General features: G+C 45.0%; 1 long non-coding RNA gene across 2 annotated transcripts in view; it reads right to left on the bottom strand.

The window, feature by feature from the left end:
* The window catches only part of LOC118011446, a 111773-nt gene that overhangs the window by 61846 nt on the left and 28540 nt on the right, over nucleotides 1-21387 (bottom strand). The window contains exon 3 of one of the 2 annotated variants that reach the window (XR_004679468.1): nucleotides 20868-20973. This is a non-coding gene — a long non-coding RNA (uncharacterized LOC118011446). Of the gene's footprint in view, nucleotides 1-20491; nucleotides 20974-21387 lie in introns of those variants that run through there. The other variant, XR_004679467.1, reaches the window with a different exon arrangement.

Here is a 21387-nt window from a genome sequence, read left to right on the forward strand (position 1 = left end):
CTCGAAACAGCCCAATCTGCCCACCAATGGAATGGACGAGGAAATGGCGATGAACTATAGCTACGTGCATCAACATGGATAAATCTCACACACATAATGTAAAAAAAAAAAAAAAGACACAAAAGAATACACATTTGTATCAGTCAGGATTTGATCAGGGGCAGAAACTACACTGGTTATTTCAACAGAAATTATTTAATATAAATAACTGTTAATTAAGTATAAAGTTTTAATTAAGTAACTAAAAGGACAGAAAGGGAACTTAAGGGGCACCAGGGTGGCTCAGTCAGTCGAGTGTCAACTCTTGATTTCGGCTCAGATCATGATCTCAGGGTCATGACATCAAGCCCCGCACTGGGCTCTGTGCTCAGTGCAGAATCTGCTTGAGATTCTCTCTCCCTCTCCCTCTATCCCTCCCATTTGTGCGTGCTTGCTCTCTATAAAATAAATAAATAAATTTTTTAAAAAAAGAGAGAACTCAAGAAATTCGAAAATCCATGGGTGGGATTTTTTTCTGGGGAAGTACAAGAAATAAGCGAAATTTAAATAGAGTAATTCACATCAAGAAAGTGAAAATAGGGGCACCTGGCTGGCTCAGTTGGAGGAGCCTGCAACTCTTGACTTTGAGAGCCGGAATTTGAGTCCCACATGGGGTGTAGAGATTAAAAAAAAAAAAGTGAAAATAAAATATTTGCAAATCACATCTGATTAGAGGCTTACATATAAAGAACCCTCACAACTCAATAATAAAAAGATAGATAACCAATTTAAAAATGGTCAAAGGATAGGAACAGACATTTCTCCAAAGATAAGCAAACAGCCAGTAGGCAAATGCACAGATGCTCAACATCATTAGGCATTAGGGAAATTAATGGCTATAATAATAATAATTTTAAAAACCCAGAAAATAACAAGGTTGGGAAAGATGTAGAGAAATTAGAACCCTCCCACACCACGGGAGGAAATGTAAATGGTGAAGCTTGGGAAAATAGTCCAGCAGTTCCTCAAAAGGCTGAACAGTTACCATGTGACTCAGCAATTCTACTCCTAGGTATACTCCCCAGAAAATGAAAACATACATCCACGCAAAAACTTCTACACAAATGCTCATAGCAGCATTATTCAAAATAGCCAAAAACCAGACACAACCCCGATGTCCATCAACTACTGAACAGATAAGTAAATATGGTTGCTCCATGCAGCAGAATGTTACTCAGCACCAAAAGAATGAAGTGCTGATTCATGTTACAACATGGATACACCTCAAAAACACTATGCTAAGTTATAGAAGTCCTTAATAAAAGACCACCTATTGCATGATTCTATTTACATGAAATGTCCCAAATGGGCCAATCTAGAGAATGCGGTGTATCAGTGTTGGACGATGGCTGGGGGTAGGGAGGACACAGATGCAGAGTGAAGCTGATTATGCTGATGGGTGCACGACTCTTTAAATATGCGAAAACTAACTGAATTGTACACTTTAAATGGGTGAACTTCCAGTATGTAAATTATGTAACAATAAAACTGTTAAAACAAATAGTAACTATTCAAAAAAAATCTTCCTAAGCTAATGTTTGTGTAAACTTTTTCTTTTCAAAGGCTAGTACATTGAAACTATTAGAACTTCCATTTCTTCATTTCTTGTAAATTTTTTTATTCCTTCTATTATATGCCCCATTAGGTCTGATAAACCAATCAAAACAAACCTTAAATTTAAGACATGTTACAATTTAACTTATTATTTAACACTACAAAGTAGGAAAATATTTCAGACCCCTCCAGACACACTGCAAACTTTCAGCTTCAGATCTGCGACCACAGCCAATGTGCCAAAATAAACCAAGAAACACAAAAACCCACTAGCCTCAAAGGGCTGTTCTCCTTTTGATGCTTTCTTAATTCTCCCAATATTTTCTTAACTGATTTGAGTTTGCAAATAGGCAAGCAAACTATTAAAAAAAAAAAATTAACTAACAAATCAGAGTTTCCCACATTCCCCACTGGATAGAGAACAGACCCCCACTGTCCTGTTAAGAGATCAACAAATACACCATAAAAACAATTGTCGATCACTGCTGCCAGCAATGGGAAATAGTTTGGACAAGAACTAAAACCAAAACAGAGTCTGAAAACAAAGAACAAAGAAAACAAAAATGAAAGAAAACAAGAAAGAGAAAGAGAGAGACAGAGAGGTGGTATGGGGGGAGAAACAGAGTCAGGAAAGTCGTTTTTAATGATAGTTAAAGCCTGTGCAGGGTGCCTGGGTGGCTCAGTCATTAGGCATCTGCCTTCGGCTCAGGTCATGATCCCAGGGTCCTGGGATCCAGCCCCGCATCGGGCTCCCTGCTCAATGGGCAGCCTGCTTCTCCCTCTCCACCGCTTGTGTTCTCGCTCTAATAAATAAATAAAGTCTCTAAAAACAAAACAAAAACCTGTGAGACCTCCATCGCAGACAACAGTGTAACTGGCTCTAGCAAGTAAGTTCCTGAGCATCCCAATGGGATGTCCTCCAAATTCAAGGCGTAATGTTCAAGAAATTGGACATGACTCTAGAGCATTCTACAAAATACCTGACCAGTACCCCTCAAAACTGGCAAGGTCATCAGAAACAAATTTACAAATCTGGAAACAATTAAAATATCTTTCAAATGATAAATGGTTAAACCAAATGTAGTATATTCATCCAATGGAATGTTCTTCATCAATAAGAAGGAACCAATGGCCTAAAGATACACACCCACAACGTGGGTGAGTCTCAATTGCATTCTTCTAAAAGAAAGAAGCAAACTCAAAGGCTATATACTATATGATCCCATTTATATGATAGTCTGAATATGGCAAAACTATAGGACAGACAACAGCATAGTGGGCTGCCAGGGGCACGAGGTGGGAAGAGAGACTGTGTAGGGGCATGAGGGAATTCTGGGGGGTGACGAAACCATTCTGGATCATGATTGTGATGGTGATTATGTAGTCATATATGTTTGTTAAGACTCATTTTTTTAGGGCGCCTGGGTGGCTCAGTCGGTTGAGCGACTGCCTTCGGCTCAGGTCATGATCCCAGGGTCCTGGGATCGAGTCCCACATCGGGCTCCCTGCTCTGCAGGAAGCCTGCTTCTCCCTCTCCCACTCCCCCTGCTTGTGTTCCCTCTCTCGCTGTGTCTCTCTCTGTCAAATAAATAAATAAAATCTTAAAAAAAAAAAAAAAAAAGACTCATTTTTTTAGGGCGCCTGGGTGGCTCAGTCGTTAAATGTCTGCCTTCGGCTCGGGTCGTGATCCTGGGGTCCTGGGATCGAGCCCCGCTTCTCCCTCTGCCACTCCCCCTGCTTGTGTTCCCTCTCTCACTGTGTCTCTGTCAAATAAATAAATAAAATCTTTCAAAAAAAAAAAAAGACTCTTTTTTTTAAAAGGGTGAATTTTTACTATATTAAAATAAACCAAGGAATTAATACCTAACACATTGCAAGAAAAAGTTGGGGCATCTAATAGGCAAACGGGCAAAGCATATAAAAAGGAGATTCACAAAGGGGAAATTTTAACTAACAAGTACAACAGAACGACCTCACTGGTGTTCAGAAAGAAAATCAGAAACAGGCCACATTATACTCATCAGATTGCCAAACATGAGAGAGAGAGAGAGAATACTGAACCCTGGCAAAGATGGAGAGAAAGGGGGCTCCTCCTACAGGTGGGGTACAGACTGGGGTACCCATGCAGGAGGGTGGGCACCCGACGGTACCTGGGAACAAGGAAACCCCTTAAGGCTCAGCAACTGTACTGAGAAATCTGTGCTGAGGCCCAGAAGGAGCAGGACAAGATGTTCCCTGAAGCAGCCTTGATGAGAGCAGTGCGTTGGAGGGAACCTACGTGTCTGTGACGAGGAAAATGAATAAGTGAAACGTGATGAACGCATGCTGTGGAGTACCAGGCAGCTCTGTGATGCAATGAACTGAACGTTCATGCAGCAACATGGGTAGATATTAAAAATAACGTGGGGGGGTGGGGGACAGAATTAGAGCTGTAAAAATGTAGTAGTTTTTAAGATGTTATTTTTTTAAGTAATCTCTACACCCAACGTGGGGTTTGAACTCACAACCCCAAGATCAAGAGTCACGTGCTCCACCGACCAAGCCAGCCAGGTGCCCCCTTAAATGTAATATTAAAATGTGCATGGAATTTTAAAACCAGCAGAGGATTATCCATACATTATTCAAGGACCCAGAGAAAACATTTTAGAGTGGATCTGTATAGTGGGGGCGGGGGCACAGGAGGGAGGACTAGAAGAAACACACGGGTGATAGCAGTGTGTCAAGATGGCTATGGGTCTGGGGCGCCTGGGTGGCTCAGTTGTTAAGCATCTGCCTTCGGCTCAGGTCATGATCGCAGGGTCCTGGGATCAAGCCCCGCATCGGGCTCCCTGCTCCGTGGGAAGCCTGCTTCTCCCTCTCCCACTCCCCCTGCTTGTGTTCCCTCTCTGGCCGTCTTTCTCTCTGTCAAATAAATAAAACCTTTAAAAAAAAAAAAGATGGCTATGGGTCATGATAGGGACAAGGGAGGAAAAGGAGGAGGTGGGGGCCACGGGGTTGGGAAAAGAGAAACAGAATGACACTTACAGAAGAGTCCCTGAAATTAACAGGCTCCTCCCCTGACAGATCAATCTCCACTGAGACAGGCTTGTCATCAGGGGGTAGACAATAAATGGCTGAGGTTTACCTGACGTTCAGAAGCACCCTTGGTCACCTTAAAACTGATGAGAAAAGAAAGCCAAATAGGGGCCGGGACTTTGCCCAGAGTCTCCATGCTGGAGTGTGGGGCGAAGTGGGGAGAAAGATCACAGGGGCCAGATCTGATAGGCTTTCAATGCCAGGTGACAATGTCTGGTTTTCCCTCTTCACAGCCGCCCCCCCGAGCACCAAGGAGTCTTTGAGGGGTCTGAAGCGGGACAGAGCTTGATCAGATTGGCCTGAGAGTGAGCCATGCGGATGTAGGTGACAAGACTTGACAGGAGACTGGGTGCCCAGTACCAACAAGAATCTATTCCAAGCCTATTACGAGGGGTGTTAGGGGGGTCCACAGTGAAGAAAGTAGTTCACCAGGGAGCAAGGAAGGGAGAGACAACCAAGGACAAAACCCATCATTACAAACTCGGTTAAGTGTGATGTAGCAAACTGAACAACATGGGGCAGGAAGGCCGGGAGACTAGTCCTGAGAGGTCAGGGCCAGCCTTCCTGAGGTGACATTTAAGCTGAAATCAGGGGAAATAACAAGGGTTAAAAAACAAACAAAAAGCACTCTGTGGACATGAAGTTGGCACGAAGTAGAGTGGTGGGGCTGAGTCTGGTGGGAGATGAGAAGGAGGCAGAGGCAAAGTGATGCCTTGAGAGCCCTCTAGGACCCTGGGGAGTTTGGACAGGACTCTAAAGTGCCATGGGAACCACTGGAGGGTTTCCAGCAGGGAGAGACTTTCGTGTTTACTGGGCACTTACTATAGGCTATGTGCCTAGCTCTATATTATACATGGATAATTGAGTCTTATTCCTCCCCCATGAAGAGAGTTGTTATTAACCCAATTCACACCTAAGGAAACTGAGGCAGGAAAAGATTAAATGACCTACTCAGGGCAAGGTCACACAACTAGTAAGAGAAAGAGTTACACTCAATCACTATAGGATGCTGCTCAATAAAATAACGGCCCACATTTAATGAGCAATTACTATATGCCAGGCAATCTGATTCCAGGGCCCCTGCACTTCCCATGTCACTGACCAAGAAAGGGATCTTTTTAAGAATTCTTTGGGCTGTAAAATTATACAGGAAAATCCCAGTCCCTCTCTGGACCTCAGTGTCCTCACACATTAAATGGAAAGGCCGGACTCGTACCAGGGAACACGACAGCTAACGGGGCCTTCTGTATCCCAGCCGTGGCCCAGACGGGGTCAGGGGCAAGCACAAGGTCATCTAGCCAATTCCGACAAAACACTCAGAACGTCCAGCCTAGCCTGCTGTCCTGAGGCCAGCGGCCTCCTGAGGACCTCCAAGGTCCCTTCAGTTCTAAGATGTTAGGATCCCACGTCCAGGCACCCATAGCCCAGGCCCGTGGAGCCCTTGAGAGCCTCTGGCTGGCTCTTGGGCACCTTGCTGCAGTAGCCAGAGGCGGTGACCGCAGTGGCGATCAAAAAGGACATCACCCGGACAACCTTTCCCCCCACCACACCCCTGCCACACACATCCACTGAGTCACTCGGGCAGACCACTGGTCTCCATTTCCACCACATCTGCCAAATAACGGAAAACAGTAGAACCAGCTTCATCGGTCATTGTGAAGTTGGCAGTTACTTTACATAATCACCTAACATGGGACCTAACTCTATAAACTTGTAGAAATTACCAGCACCTCTCCCCTGGCTAGAAATTAACTTCCAAGAAGGACTGTAAAATAGACCTTCCCTGGAGCTTGGTCTTGTCTTCATCCCCAGAATTCTTGCAGAAGGCCCACTATGTATAAAATCCTATGGTGGTGGTGGGGGGGGGGGTGACATGCCAGGACCTTATTATTTTACTTTTATTGTTTATCTTTGAGAGAGAGAGGAAGAGCCAGGGGGTAGGGGGAGCAGTGGGAGAAGGAGGGAGAGAATCCCAAGCAGACTCCCCGCCCAGTGCAGAGCCTGACACGGGGCTCGATCTCATGACCCTGAGATCATGACCTGAGCCGAAATCAAGAGTCGGATGCTTAAGCAACTGAGCCACTCAGGCACCCTTTATGAATTGTTTTAATGTTTGATTTATAAACATTTCTTTCCTCAGATTTATTTCAATGCATACAGAAGGCCCTGGGGGCACCTGGATGGCTCAGTCGGTAGAGCGGCTGACTCAACTTCGGCTCAGGTCATGATCTCAGGGTGGTGAGATCAAGCCCCTTGACAAGCTCTGCCCTCAGCAGGGAGTCTGCTTCTCCCCTTCTCCCTCTTCCCCTCCCCCTCACTTGCACACATAAGCTCGCTCTATCTAAAATCTTTTTTATATAAACAAATCGATTCATATAAATCTTCACATGTCCCCCCCCAATTTTACAGATGAGGCTCTGGGGCCTGAGGTCACCCTAAAGAGGAAATGGGGCTCACAACTGAGGTTAAGATATGGTACTAATAGCTGCACGTAGCCTGTTTCATGGCTTCTAAGATCCACACGTACGTATGAGGCTCCCAACTTTACATGGAAAGGCTCTGGGAAAATCATTTTGAGACCAGGGGTAACACGATGGAGTAGTTAGGGAGAAGAAAATTAGGTTGCAGTCCTGGTTCTGCCATTTATTAGCTGTATGAACTTGACCATGTTATTGAACCTCTCTGAGGCTCAGTTTCTCAGCCATAAAATGAAGATAACTCGCTGGGGCGCCTGGATGGCTCAGTCAGTTAAGCGTCTGCCTTCAGCTGGGCTCATGATCCCAGGGTCCTGGGATCCAGCCCCACATCGGGCTCCCTGCTCAGCGGGGAGTCTGCTTCTCCCTCTCCCTTTGCCCCTCCTCCTGCTTGGGCTCATGCTCACTCATGCTCTCTTTCTAATAAATAAATAAAATCTTAAAAAAAAAAATAGATAACTTGCACCTCAAAGAGTTGTTACGGGGATTAAACAAGTTTTAAAAGTACATAGGACAGTGCCTGACACATAGAAAGTGCTTTCTTTTTTAGTTATTACATAAAATGAATTTTAAAATAGACATACTGAATGTGCCCTGAAAGTGGTAAAACCCATCCTTGCGGGGACGTTGCATGTTGCCACCCATCCCACTAGGGGTCGCCCAAGGTCACCCAGAGAACTGGGGACAGAGTTCAATTCCCAGCCCAGTCTGCTTTCTGGGACACCAGCGGCCTGTAAACCCGCCAAGGGCCTCCCTTACTAAGCTGCACGAGGGACCGGTGGGACCGGTGGCCCCAGGCCCACTGAGCCCTCAGGAGCTTAAAGGAAGGGATTCTTCAGAGTGAGGTGCCCAAGAGCCGCACTTCGCAGCGTCTCACTTCCATGCACAACATGGGCACATTACACTGCAGGAGGGGAAAACGCAAAATGCATTTTTTTAGGAAGGGGGAAAGGGGGCGAAGAGGATATTATCCCCATTTTACAAGTGAGGGAATTGAGGCTCAAATGATTAAGCAACCTGCCCAGGGTCACACTGCTAGGGAACTTCAAAACCAGAATTCCCACCCAGGTGGGTCAGATCCTTGTCACTTGGTTCCTAATGCCCCACCTTCAGATGGGCCTGGGAGAAAAACCGGAAGGAGAGTATGAAGGAGGGGTCATGAAGAGATGGCTACTTGCTCCCCCCAAGGTCCCTCCGTGCCTTCCTCAACGGGTCCAAGAAGGCTGTCTGCTTCCCCCGTGCGCCATGACACTTGAGGATGGGGTCAAGGCCTTTTCTTGGCTCCCCATCCTAGCAGAATCCCAGAGCTGCAGGCTAAGTTTATTTACTCAGCCAGGGCCCCCAACCACTCCAAAGGGCTCATCTTCAGTGCTCAAGGGCCCAGTTTCTTCCCTGTCCTGCCCCCCATCCTTGCCCCAGGCCTCCTGGATTTCCCAGCCTCTCCTCAAACCCTGTCAGTTCTACACCCAGAACCGCACTCAAGTCCCTGCACTGTCTACTGCTCCCAGCCTGGACTGGAACCCCTTTCTCAGGCCTCTGCACATCATGTGGACTCCTGTGATAGTCTTTTGTTCTCATTTTTTAAAACTGAAGTATAATTTATATATAGAAAAATGCACACATTTTAAGCATACTGCTCCCCCATGAGCTGCCCTGCCCCAGCCTCTTAACCAGCCTTCCTGACTGTCGCCGACCTGCCTCTCATCCATCCTCCACGGGGTGCTTTCGGGTTGCTCTTCCCAAGTATGTCTGACCATGTCACTGCCCTGGCCAAAACCCTCCAGCAGTTCCCCCTGCTCTAAGGATAGAGACCCACAGAAACAGATTAGAAACACTCCTTGCCTTTGAGAGAGAGAAATATAAAGTCAGATATAAATCCTCCCGCCCTTAAGAAAGGAATTCATTTCAGTTAAAGGGAAACTGTTAGGCACAAGGTACTTGGGCCTTAAAGGATTTTGTTTATCTCGATGCTGAGCCATAAAATGTCTCCATCTGGGAAGATGAGAAAGTAAATTTACAACCTAGTGAACAAAGAGCATAGTTTAACTGCCCATGTAAGCTGTTGGTCAACTTAAATTTAATGTATGAGAAAATTTAACCACTCGTTGCATGTTTACCTTTATTACTACTTTGTCTGCATCTCATTGTCTTTCTTTAATAAAATTCACCCACTTTAAGTGAAAAATGAAATTAATGTTGGCAAACGTGTGCTCATTCCCCTTTTCGGTCCAGCCCACCTCCCCACCTGATCTACTTTTCATAGATTCCTTTCTCTAGAGTTTTGTGTGAAGAGGCCATACAAGAGTCACGCTTTTGTGTCTGGCTTCTCTCACTTGCCATATTTGTGAGACTCATTCACATCGCTGCACGTATCTGTAGTTCTCTTTCATTGGCGAGTAGTTAAGTATTCCATCGCACGAATATAACAGTTTCTTTTCCTTTCACCAGCTGATGCCTATCCGGGCAGCTTACATTTTGGGGCTACCATGCATAAGGTGGCTATGGACATTCCTACACCGCTTAGTGTGTGGACACACACTTCGTTCTCTACCAAAAAATGACCGCTTTCTCAGCAGTGCCTCCTGCTATTCCATGCAAAAATTAAGTATTCTCGGGCGCCTGGGTGGCTCAGTTGGTTAAGCGACTGCCTTTGGCTCAGGTCATGATCCTGGAGTCCCGCATCGGGCTCCCTGCTCGGCGGGGAGTCTGCTTCTCCCTCTGCCCCTCCTCCAGCTCATACTCTCTCGCTACCTCTCTCAGATAAATAAAATCTTTAAAAAAATGAAAAAAAAAATTAAGTATTCTCTTGTTATTGATCTGATTTCCTACAGAAGCCTGTGTTTCCCACATGAAACACACACACACACACACATTGATTTATGAAACACAGATCAGAAAACCGTAGGAAGTCATAAAATGTAACTAGTAAAAATTTTCTTGGTGCAACTTGCCCTTACTGTTTCCCAAGCGTTAGGCAGAGCATGGTATAAGCATTTTACCATTTCTCTCTCACGACAGGCTTGTAAGGAGAGAGTGCTGTTATTCCCGCTTCCCATACGGGAAGCTGGGCTCAGGGAGGGGAAGGCAATGACCCAGGCTACACCCAAGCAAGGGCCAGGGTACGTCCTAGGCCAGGGCTTGAGGACTAGTTCCACCACTTGGTAGACTCTCCTTGGGCCTCAGTGTGATGATTTATTCAGCATCACAGATCTCTGAGACTCTTCTAGAAAGTCCTGGCTTCAAATATTCTGCTCCCACAAATAAGTAAAACGTCCAGGAAATGCCAACATATTAGCCAACCGCAGCTGTAAGTCAGGACAATAAACCCAGCACGCAGAGCCAGGTGAGACATTCTCTGACTTGACTGTTGACCCCACAGAACTCTTAGGTTAGTCTGGGTTTAGGGAAATCCCTCGAGGGGCTGGACCAAAGTAGATAGTGCCCAACCTTTGAGAAGCCAAAGAAACAAACAAAAGCAGCCATTAAATGGCTCTACAGATGGCAGAGGAAGAGATCTGGTTTTGCTTCAGAGAAGAAACGGGTGAGAGGAGAAGGAAGAAGGGTCTCGAAATGGAGGGAAGGGGAGACCAGAGCCCGGAGCAGGTGAGAGAAGGCTGGGTACTGCTGGGCCATGACAAATCCTTCAGCAGCCCGGCCACCAGAGGATGCCCATGGATGGGGAACGTGGAAATCAGAGTCCTCTGTGTTTCTGTAAAGTACACCTTCCCTCTCACCCTCTGACTGTAAATGGCTTACTCCACATGTGTTAGCAAGCCTTGGTGAGGCGTGAGAAGACTGAGGGGAGAGACCCTGAGAGAGGTGATGGGGAAAGTGACTGACATGAGGAGACTCTACAGAACCAGGGTATGCATGTAGGCAAGCAGGCTCCAGGGCCCAAGATGGTGGCAAATGAGAACGTCTAGCAATCTGCAGGCATCTTGGGAAGGGCTGGGGGACTTCCCTGGAGTAGAGAACAGAATTCCAGCTGGTCTTATCAAGACCCAGGATAGGAAGATCTGGCTGACAAAGAACACCTGAGTGAGTCTGGAACTGCTAAGAATACAGGAGCTGGAAGAACGCCTGAGGACACACCTGGAGAGGCAGGGCAGTTGGTGTGAGGTTAAGTATATGGATTTAGGAGTCAGAGTGACTGGGTTTAAAATACTAGAGATAAAGAGAAACACTCTATAGTGACAAAAGGGTCAATCCATCAGAAAGACAGAAACATTTTAAACATATTTGTACCTGACAAGAGCACCAAAATATATGAGGCAGAAACTGACAGAAAGGAAGGGAAAAACAGACAATTTGACAATCCACACTGCTCTTGTTTTTCCCCAAAGCTCATTTCTGTCTCAGGGTCTCTGCCCTTGGTATGTCCTCTGCCGGCAACAGCCCTCTAAAGATCCACGTGCAGCTGGAGTTTCCAATTCACTGAAGATTCTAGTCAGTGTCACCTCCTGAGATGGCGTTCCTTTAACCAACTTATCCACAGTAGCTCAACCTCTCACTCTCTATGCCAGTACACTGATTTCTTTTTCTTCTGAGTATCTCTGACATTATCTGCTTACTGCCTGCTTCCCTTCATTAGAATGTAATCTCCACGAGGCGAGGGCTTTGCCTGATATCCCGCTTTCCCCCTGTTCCTAGATCAGAGCCTGGCACACAGCATGTGCTCAGGAAGTATCTGTTGAAGTGGAACAGAAAGTGCACTAATAGGACACACAGACAAATGGGACTTCATATATGGTACAGGGATAAAGGTGACACCTCAAACCGAAGGGAGAAAGGCAGACTAGTTGACACAGGGAGTTGGAACCACTGGGGAGCCATGTGGGGAAAAAAAATTTAAGTTGAAGCAGGTGGATTTATCACAAGTATGTAACTTGACTCCTTAAAACTCCACTTTCAAAATGCAAAAACCCACAAGAAAAAGCAGAACGGAAGAGGGGACCACAACGAAATTTTTGAGGCTGGAAAGTAAATGGACAAGTACTATCATACAGCAACACCAAGCAGGCAATATGAAAAGGTGACAGTTTAGCCTGATTTACACTAAAAAATCCTTAAAAGGCTCAGAAATTAGTGGTAGGAAGATTGGTAGAAGAGGGTTTAAAAAGCAGCTTAAAAACTCCAACAAGCAGTTTCCTAGATCCCTTCCCTACAATACCCACCCTCTCCCCTCATGGGGGACAGACCCTGGCAGATCAGAAACATATTTTTAGGAGGGAGTAGAAGAAGGTCCCCGGACAGGTGGACACGGAGCACAAGAGACAGAAGGTACCAGCAACAGATGGATTATACAAATGTCCACGTATTAACCATTGAGGATGTCCAGAACCTTGACCCTCTTGCTCCACTCAGCTCTTGGAACACTGCCAGAGAGGTACAGCACTCAGAGTACGAAATGGGGAGACCTGCCCCTGGGCTTTCATACCCCACTCAACTCCCAGCAAAATGGGAAAAATGGACCCCTGTGAGGACATTTCATCAAGAAACTCCAGTCCACTAAGGAAGAGAGGAGATTCTAGAACTTTCTAGAGAAGAAAAAGTAGGTCAGGTACACAGCATCAGTATTCAGAATGACTCAGGACTTCCCAACTGCAATACTGAAAGCTGAGAGACAGCAGAGTAATGCCTTCAAAATACGACGAAACTTCTGGGTATATACCCAAAATAATTGAAAACAGGGACTCGAACGGATATTTGTACACCATGTTCACAGCGGCAGTATTCACAACAGCCAAAAGGTGGAAAGAACCCAAGCATCTACTGATGGATGAATGGATAAACAAAATGTAATCCATAAAAGAGGGTAAGAGGTAATTCCCGAAAAGAACCAGGAAGCTCTTCAAGTGCAAAGAGAAAGGTCTCTACTGAAAAAGGCAAGGTGGGGGCGCCTGGGTGGCTCAGTCGTTAAGTGTCTGCCTTCGGCTCAGGTCATGATCCCAGGGTCCTGGGTTCGAGCCCCACATCGGGCTCCCTGCTCAGTAGGAAGCCTGCTTCTCCCTCTCCCACTCCCCCTGCTTGTGTTCCCTCTCTCGCTGTGTGTCTCTCTCTGTGAAATAAATAAAATCTTTAAAAAAAGAAAAAGGCAAGGTGAAGAACAGAGGGCATGAAGTAACATTCACTTAATGGCCTCTTTTAAAAGTTTTATTTCAGTGTCAAAATTAGGGTAAAGTGCAAGAAATTTCATTTTCCAAAAGGCCAGAGGGGACAAATTATACCCAGATCTTCTGAAGGGATCAGGCTTTAACTTTGCCAAAATATTCATCCCAAGGGTTGAAGGCAGATCCATGTTTTGTGTGACCTAAAACTTACAGAATGGGGGGAGGGGCTTTCCCTAAGAATGTAAAATATACAAAATTGGAACAAATGTGAATATTTCTTCAAAAATGAGAGAAAAATTATAGGAAAATACAACGTTTTTAAAAACAAATATCACAGGGCGCCTGGGTGGCTCAGTCAGTTAAGCATCTGCCTTAGGCTCAGGTCATGATCCCAGGGTCCTGGGATTGAGCCCTGCATCAGGCTCCCTGCTCAGCAGGGGGCCTGCTTCTCCCTCTCCCTCCACTGTTCCCTCTGCTTGTGCGCACTCTCTCTCTGTGTCAAATAAATAAATAAAAATCTTTAAAAATGGGGCGCCTGGGTGGCTCAGTCGTTAGGCGTCTGCCTTCGGCTCAGGACATGATCCCAGGTCCTGGGATCGAGCCCCGCATAGGGCTCCCTGCTCGGCGGGGAGCCTGCTTCTCCCTCTCCCACTCCCCTCTACTTGTGTTCCCTCTCTCACTGTGTCTGTCAAATAAATAAATAAAATCTTAAAAAAAAAACAAATATCACGAACATCACAAAATCCAGAAAAATAACATTTTCTTTTTAACTGCCTGAAACACCTCTGTAAGTCTTTTTTCCTACTTCTGGGGCCATATACTCTGATGGTTCTTCATATGAGAAGGGTTTTGTAATGTCTTTTTTTTTTTTTTTTTAAGATTTTATTTATTTGACAGATAGACAGCAAGACAGGGAACACAAGCAGGGAGAGTGGGAGAGGGAGAAGCAGGCTTCCTGCTGAGGGGAGAGCCCCATTCAGGGCTTGATCCCAGAACCCCGGGATCATGACCTGAGCCGAAGGCAGACGCTTAACGACTGAGCCACTCAGGCGCCCCTAGTAATATCCTTTTATAGAAAGAAAATAAGGATGACTCAGTCTTACTTCTAACATGTACATTTGTAACAGTGCACACTGCATTATGGAGTACATTCTTGACAGAAGAAAACTTCCACTTTTAATAAGTGTAAGAACTGAGGCTTGCTTCTATTGTAAATTTACAGTCTTTATGATTGGATGAATTTTCCATAGATCAGCTTCTGACTCCAAATGTTTCAAACCTAGTTTATCTTCCTTACACACTTTTAGCGCAGACGCTATAGGACACCTTTCCATGGTGATACTACCCCTGTTCCTGCAGCTTTTCCTAAACCAAGACATGCTCGAACCACTAGTGGAAGTGACTGCAAACCACATAAACAGATAAAACCAAACTGAGTGTATTCTAACCCAACCATTAGCCAGATCCACAAAATGGTCCAGGACCAACATGAGGTCACTTCACAGGAGAACAGTGAGGAGGGAAGTCATATTACAATGAAAAAAAAAAATTTTTTTTAAGATTTTATTTACTTATTTGAGGGAGAGTGAGAGAGAGAGCATGAGCGGGGTGGGGGAGCGGGGGAGCAGGGGGAGGAACAGACTCCCAGCTGAGCAGAGAGTCCAACGTGGGGCTTGATCCCAGGACCCTAGGATCATGACCTGAGCCGAAGGCACACACTTAACCAACTGAGCCACCCAGTGGCTTCTTAATTTTGTACATTTTATAGAAACATATGACCACTTCCAGGGCTTTGGAAGAGACAAGCGTGAGTATCCTTAAAGCAAAAAGTCATTAGCTTCATGGAGGAGAATCTGTTTCCATCACAGAAATTCAAAGGCTTTCCTTCCCTGGCCGAAGTCTGTCTTTTCATCCTCCAAAATAGTAATCTCAAGATACTCTCTCCTTGAGACATACCATGAAACACAGTGTAAGAACTCAATGCCTTGGGCGCCTGGGTGGCTCAGATGGTTAAGCGTCTGCCTTCAGCTCAGGTCATGATGCCAGGGTCCTGGGATCGAGTCCCACATCGGGCTCCCTGCTCCTTGGGAGCCTGCTTCTCTCTCTCTCTCTGTCTCCCATGAATAAATAAATAAAATCTTTAAAAAAAAAAAAAAACTCAATGCCTTGGAAAAGGTGACATCACACATCCAAGAAGATGGGAAAGATGATAAGAAATGGTATGCCATTCAGAAAAAAAAGTTATTGGGATTCTTAGCCTCACACTGTAAACCAAAATCAAGTCCAGATGCAGTAAAGGGTTAAATGTTAAAAATTAGGCCTTGAAGGAACAAAATCAAAAAGTGTAGGTGATTATCCTTTGATTGTTTGTATTCTTTCCTAGCCCAAAAGCAATGGGCAATATCACAAAGACTGACATTTGACCAAGTGAAAAGTTTAAACATAAACAAACAAAATGGGAGCCTGGCTGGCTCTGTTGTAAGAGTGTGCGACTCTTAATCTCGGGGTCGTGAGTTTGAGCCTCACATGGGGCAAAGAGTTTACTTTAAAAAAAAAAAAAAATCAGTCGGCTTCAGGAAAATACACATCAAAACCACAATGAGATACCACCTCTCACCAATCAGAATGGCTAAAATTAAGTCAGAAAACAACAAATGTTGGTGAGGATGTGGAGAAAGCGGAACCCTCTTAAACTGCTGGTGGGAATGCAAGCTGGTGCAGCCACTCTGGAAAACAATATGAGGTTCCTCAAAAAGTTAAAAACAGAGCTACCCTAAGACCCAGCAATTGCACTACTAGGTATTTACCCGAAAGATACAAATGTAGTGATCAGAAGGGGCACCTGCACCCTGATGTTTATAGCAGCAATGTCCACAACAGCCAAACTATAGAAAGAGCCCAGATGTCCATCGACAGATGAATGGATAAAGAAGATTGGTGGGCGCCTGGGTGGCTCAGTCGGTTAAGTGTCTGCCTTCGGCTCAGGTCATGATCCTGGAGTCCCGGGATCGAGTCCCACATCGGGCTCCCTGCTCAGCGGGGAGTCTGCTTCTCCCTCTGACCCTCCTCCCTCTCATGCTCTCTGTCTTTCATTCTCTCTCTCGCAAATAAATAAATAAAATCTTAAAAAAAAAAGAAGATTGGTGTGTGTGTGTGTGTGTATGTATATACACACAATATGTATAAACACACACACACACACAATGAAATATTACTCAGCCATCAAAAAAAAAAAAATCTTACCACTTGCAACAACGTGGATGGAACTAGAGGGTATTATGCTAAGCGAAATAAGTCAATCAGAAAAAGACAAGTATCATATGATTTCATTTATGTGGAATTTAATAAACAAAACAGAGGATCATAGGGGAAGGGAGAGAAAAATAAAATAAGACAAAATCAGAGAAGAAGACAAACCATAAGAGACTCTTAACTATATGAAACAAACTGAGGATTACTAGAGGGGAGGGGGGTTTGGGAGGATGGGGAGTGATGGACATTAAGGAGGGCACTTCATGTAACGAGCACTGGGTGTTATATGCAACTGATGGATCACTGACCTCTACCTCTGAAACTAATAATACACTACATGTTAATTAATTGAACTTAAATAAAATAAAATTTAAGAAATAAAAATAAATGAACAAAAATAATAATAAACAGAACAAAAACAACCCAGCTTAGAAAACATGTAAGGCAGGGGCGCCTGGGTGGCTCAGTCATTAAGCGTCTGCCTTCGGCTCAGGTCATGATCCCAGGGTCCTGGGATCGAGCCCCGCATCGGGCTCCCCGCTCTGCGGGAAGCCTGCTTCTCCCTCTCCCACTCCCCCTGCTTGTATTCCCTCTCTCGCTGTGTCTCTGTCAAACAAATAAATAAAATCTTGAAAAAAAAAAAAGAAAAAAGAAAAAATGTAAGGCAAACAATAATCTTGGGGGGAAAAAAAACCTACCTGCAGCAAATATAATAAACAAGGGTTAAGCATCCTTCCTACTGAAAAGAGCTTGCAAGAAACTCAAGACTCAAAAAGATGTGCAGATAATTCACAAGTGACAAGTGCCCAACAGTTACGATATGTTAAGATATTCAATCTCACTAATAATAAAAAAATGCAGATTAAAAGAACCAAAGGCTATTCTTCAGCCATCCAAGAAGATTCACACAAAACTGCTAGCACCTCCTACCTCCTGTGGCAAACACTGCTATGGAGAGTGCACCGGGCTTACGCCCTAAAAATATCCATTCTTACTATCTGTCCCAGTAATTCCACTTCAGAGAATCTATTTCAGGAAATTCTCAAAATTGCTAAGATATTTATGTAGAAAATGCTAATTGCAGCCCTGTTGAAATGGGAAGGGGTAAGGAATGTAAGAGCCTGGAAGAGAGAAAACACCTCTCAGGATGTGTGTATGTATTTGCACGTGGAGAAAGCGGAGAAAGGATACATGCGGGTTAGCATTGCTAGTGCTAGAAGGTGGGAATGAGGGGGGGAGTTATTCACTTTGTCTCTATAGGACTCCTGCATTGATTAACTTGCCCTAATTAACACAGCATATTGCTTTTGGAATTAAAAAACATACTCCAGGGGTGCCTGGGTGGCTCAGTCAGTTAAGCATCCAACTCTTAGTTTCGGCTCCGGTCATGATCTCCAGATGGTGAGATTGAGCCCTTCATCGAGCCCCTCAGTAGGCTCTACACTCAGTGGGGAGTCTGCTTGAGATTCTCTCTCCCTCTGGCTCCCCCTCTCCGCCGCGCTCATGCTCTCTCTCTCTCAAATAAATAATCTTTAAAAAGAAAAAATAAGGGTGGCTGGGTGATAGACATTGGGGGAGTGTGTGTGCTATGGTGAGCATTGTGAATTGTGTAAAACTGTTGAATCACAGACCTGTACCTCTGAAACAAATAATACATTATATGTTAAAAAAAAAAAAAAAAAAAAAGGCGCCTGGGTGGCTCAGTCAGTTAAGCGACTGCCTTCAGCTCAGGTCATGATCCCAGGGTCCTGGGATCGAGTCCCGCGTTGGGCTCCCTGCTCAGCATGGAGTCTGCTTCTCCCTCTGCCACTCACCCCGCTCGTGCTCACTCGCTCTCACTTTCTCTCTCTCTCAAATAAATAAATAAAATCTTTAAAAAAAGAAAAAAGAAAGAGAAGACAGCAGGAAGGGAAAAATGAAGGGGGGGAAATCAGATGGGGAGACAAACCATGAGAGACTATGGACTCTGAGAAACAAACTGAGGGTTCTAGAGGGGAGGGGGGTGGGGGGATGGGTTAGCCTGGTGATGGGTATTAAAGAGGGCACGTTCTGCATGGAGCACTGGGTATTATATGCAAATAATGAATCATGGAACACTACATCAAAAACTAATGATGTAATGTATGGTGATTAACATAACATAAAGAAAAAAAAGAAAAAAGAAAAACCTCAAAAAAAAAAAAAAAAAGAAAGAAAGAAAGAAAAGAAAAAATAATACTCCAGGAGAAGAAAATACCCACATATAAAAAATGAAACTATGCCAAATGGATCTGATCCTCATCTATACTATCACACAGACCCTAATAAAAGAAATGAAGAAAAATACAGTTATTAAGTCTCTCAGGCCCCACAACAGCCAACTCTACCTGGCTGACTTCTGTAGCCATGATTGGAGGTGCCATACCCAGTGGCTCACAGGTAGAGGAGCGGACTACCAGAAAATCAAAAGTGATTTTCTTAATCCCCAAATTAAAAGCACAACACTCTTTATCTTTGTCTAGAAGCCAGAGGGCATTAAGAGAAGAGACAGTGGTATCCCTACTTGTAGGTCACTGCCACATCCCAGCCACACCAACACCCCTGAGTTATAATGCTACGACTTGGACCCATCTGAAATATCCCTTTGATGCAAACTGTTTGCACAGGAAGAAAATCAGATAACGAAGATTAGCTAGAACAAAGATTAGCCTGGCCTGTTAGGAAAGTCATGCAGACATATACAACTTTCAGATAATACTCCATAGCACTTAAACCAGCAAAGATAAAAATTTAAAAAGCTGTGGGCAAACAAGCATTTATATATATATATAGCTTTCAAAATCAAAAATCAAAATCTCTGCATCAGGCTCCCTGCTCAGCAGAGACTCTGCTGCAGCCCCCCCACCCCCCACCGCTTGTGTTCTCTCTCTCTCCATCAAATAAATAAAATCTTAAAAAAAAAAAATCATTTAAGCCTAGATGGTAGAATGCCAAAGGAAGAGACCTTTAGGATTAACATGTCCAACCCTCTCATCTGTCAGATGAAGAAGAAACTGGAACTCATATTGTCAACTGACACACAGACACTACAGAGCTAAGACACTCTGATAACAGGATCTGCTCTTCTAGATGCACTGAACATAATTCACAAAGGGTTTTCACAGCCGTTATTTTCTTTGGCCCTCACCAAATCCAGATGTTTCCACAGATGAGAAAAGGAAGGCTCAAAGGGTTTGGACGATTTGCCTACATCATCTGGCTAGTAGCTCCAAATCCCAAACCCCATACCCCTTTCACCAACCGGCACTGTTGCCCAAACCATTCCTGACAACCCAGGCAGTGGGTTCCCCAGCTTCAAGCGCACAGCCTGTCAAACACTAAGCACTCAAAAATTAGATGAGTGAATACCTCAAACTTGGAGAAAGCTAAGCAAATTGTGAATGATCAGCAGAATATGACAAATCTTTTAAAAAAGAAGATGTTGATAAGCTGAAATCCACATTAGATGAGAATACTGAACCTCACAGAAGAGAGCCACAAATATCCTAGACCTCAGAGACAGGCCTCCATCATTTTGGCCTCAATTACCCAGAGCTGCCTCACCTGATCACCTTACCGCCAATCACTTCCTATCTCTCCTCAGCAGGTCTCAGAAATCCGCAGCAGGTCTCCCTACTGCCCACAACACCAAATCCAAACTTTGTACCCTGGCCTTCAAGTCCCGACCAGCTGACTGATTCCACCGTTTCCTGAATTACTCACTGACCCTGGCCTTTTCTGGACTCTTCCCCTCCACCCCACAGAACCCACAGAACCCCATTTCCTTTATGCTACCAGATCTAGCCTTGGCTCCTCTTGGCTCCAGGTGAATACTGGTCCCTTACCCCACTTCCATCAATCCCAGGTAAAAAGGGCAACGGCTTTTTTTTTTCTTTTTATGAAAGTGGACTTACATGACATTCATTTGAACCTATGTGATAACCAAGTTCACCAGAAACAAGCACAATGAACAGGGAGCCCCATCGGCAGCAGCCTCTAATTTGGGTTTTCCAATACAGAAGCAGGAGTTGCCTTACGCAACCTATCCAGTCCCTTTTCTGGCCTGAGGGGTCTTGAGTTCCTGGGGCTTTTCCTAAAATGGCCCACTGGAGGCAACCAGGTGAGTCTAGGGGCTGACGCCACACCTACCTGTCCTTCGCATCCAGACCCCACCCCAGATCTGTCCCAGGAGTCAGGACTCCAGCTTCATTATCAGGCAAGTCCCAGTTATTAAAGGCTTTCCCATAAAGGTATCAAGAACATCCAAAACGCCTTGTGCTGGGATACTGCAAATTGTCACAATACATATATCTTGGCCATCCCCTAGGTTAGTGTGCAGACTTACCCCATTACAACACCCTGCTGTACGGAAGTCCCAGAGGTGCTGTAAGAAGTCAGCACCTGGTCAGGGGTATGTAGTTGTCGGCAATCTTCCACCAGAATGAACAGCGCTGCAAAGAACAATCTTGTATAAGCATGGATTCCTGGAAGTGGACTTACTGGCTGAGAGAACGCATGCATTTTAAATTCTGATACTTACTAGTTGAAAAACTTCACATGGCAATTCTCATAGTCCACTGGTATTTAGGCTTTACCTGGGGAATGTTTACAATGTGCAATCCTGACACACTCCCAGCCTCCTTTTACATCCCAGCCCTTCCCCTCCCCCTCCAGGAAGTCTGGGAGGGGCTTCTGAAGCTGCTTTGTTATCCAGCTCCCAGGTGGCCCAGCTGTGAGAGGAGGGAGCTAGTGACTTCTGTTTGCCCCGAGCACCTCACCTAGCACAAACCTCGGAAGCCCTGGCGCGGGGGCGGCAGAATTTGCAGGGAGGTCTCTGGGCTGTAGCCCAGGTCCCCAGTGGCTTC

This window comes from Mirounga leonina, unplaced genomic scaffold (genome assembly GCF_011800145.1).
Source record: "Mirounga leonina isolate KUSES-001 unplaced genomic scaffold, KU_Mleo_1.0 Mir_150, whole genome shotgun sequence".
Taxonomy (NCBI): domain Eukaryota; kingdom Metazoa; phylum Chordata; class Mammalia; order Carnivora; family Phocidae; genus Mirounga; species Mirounga leonina.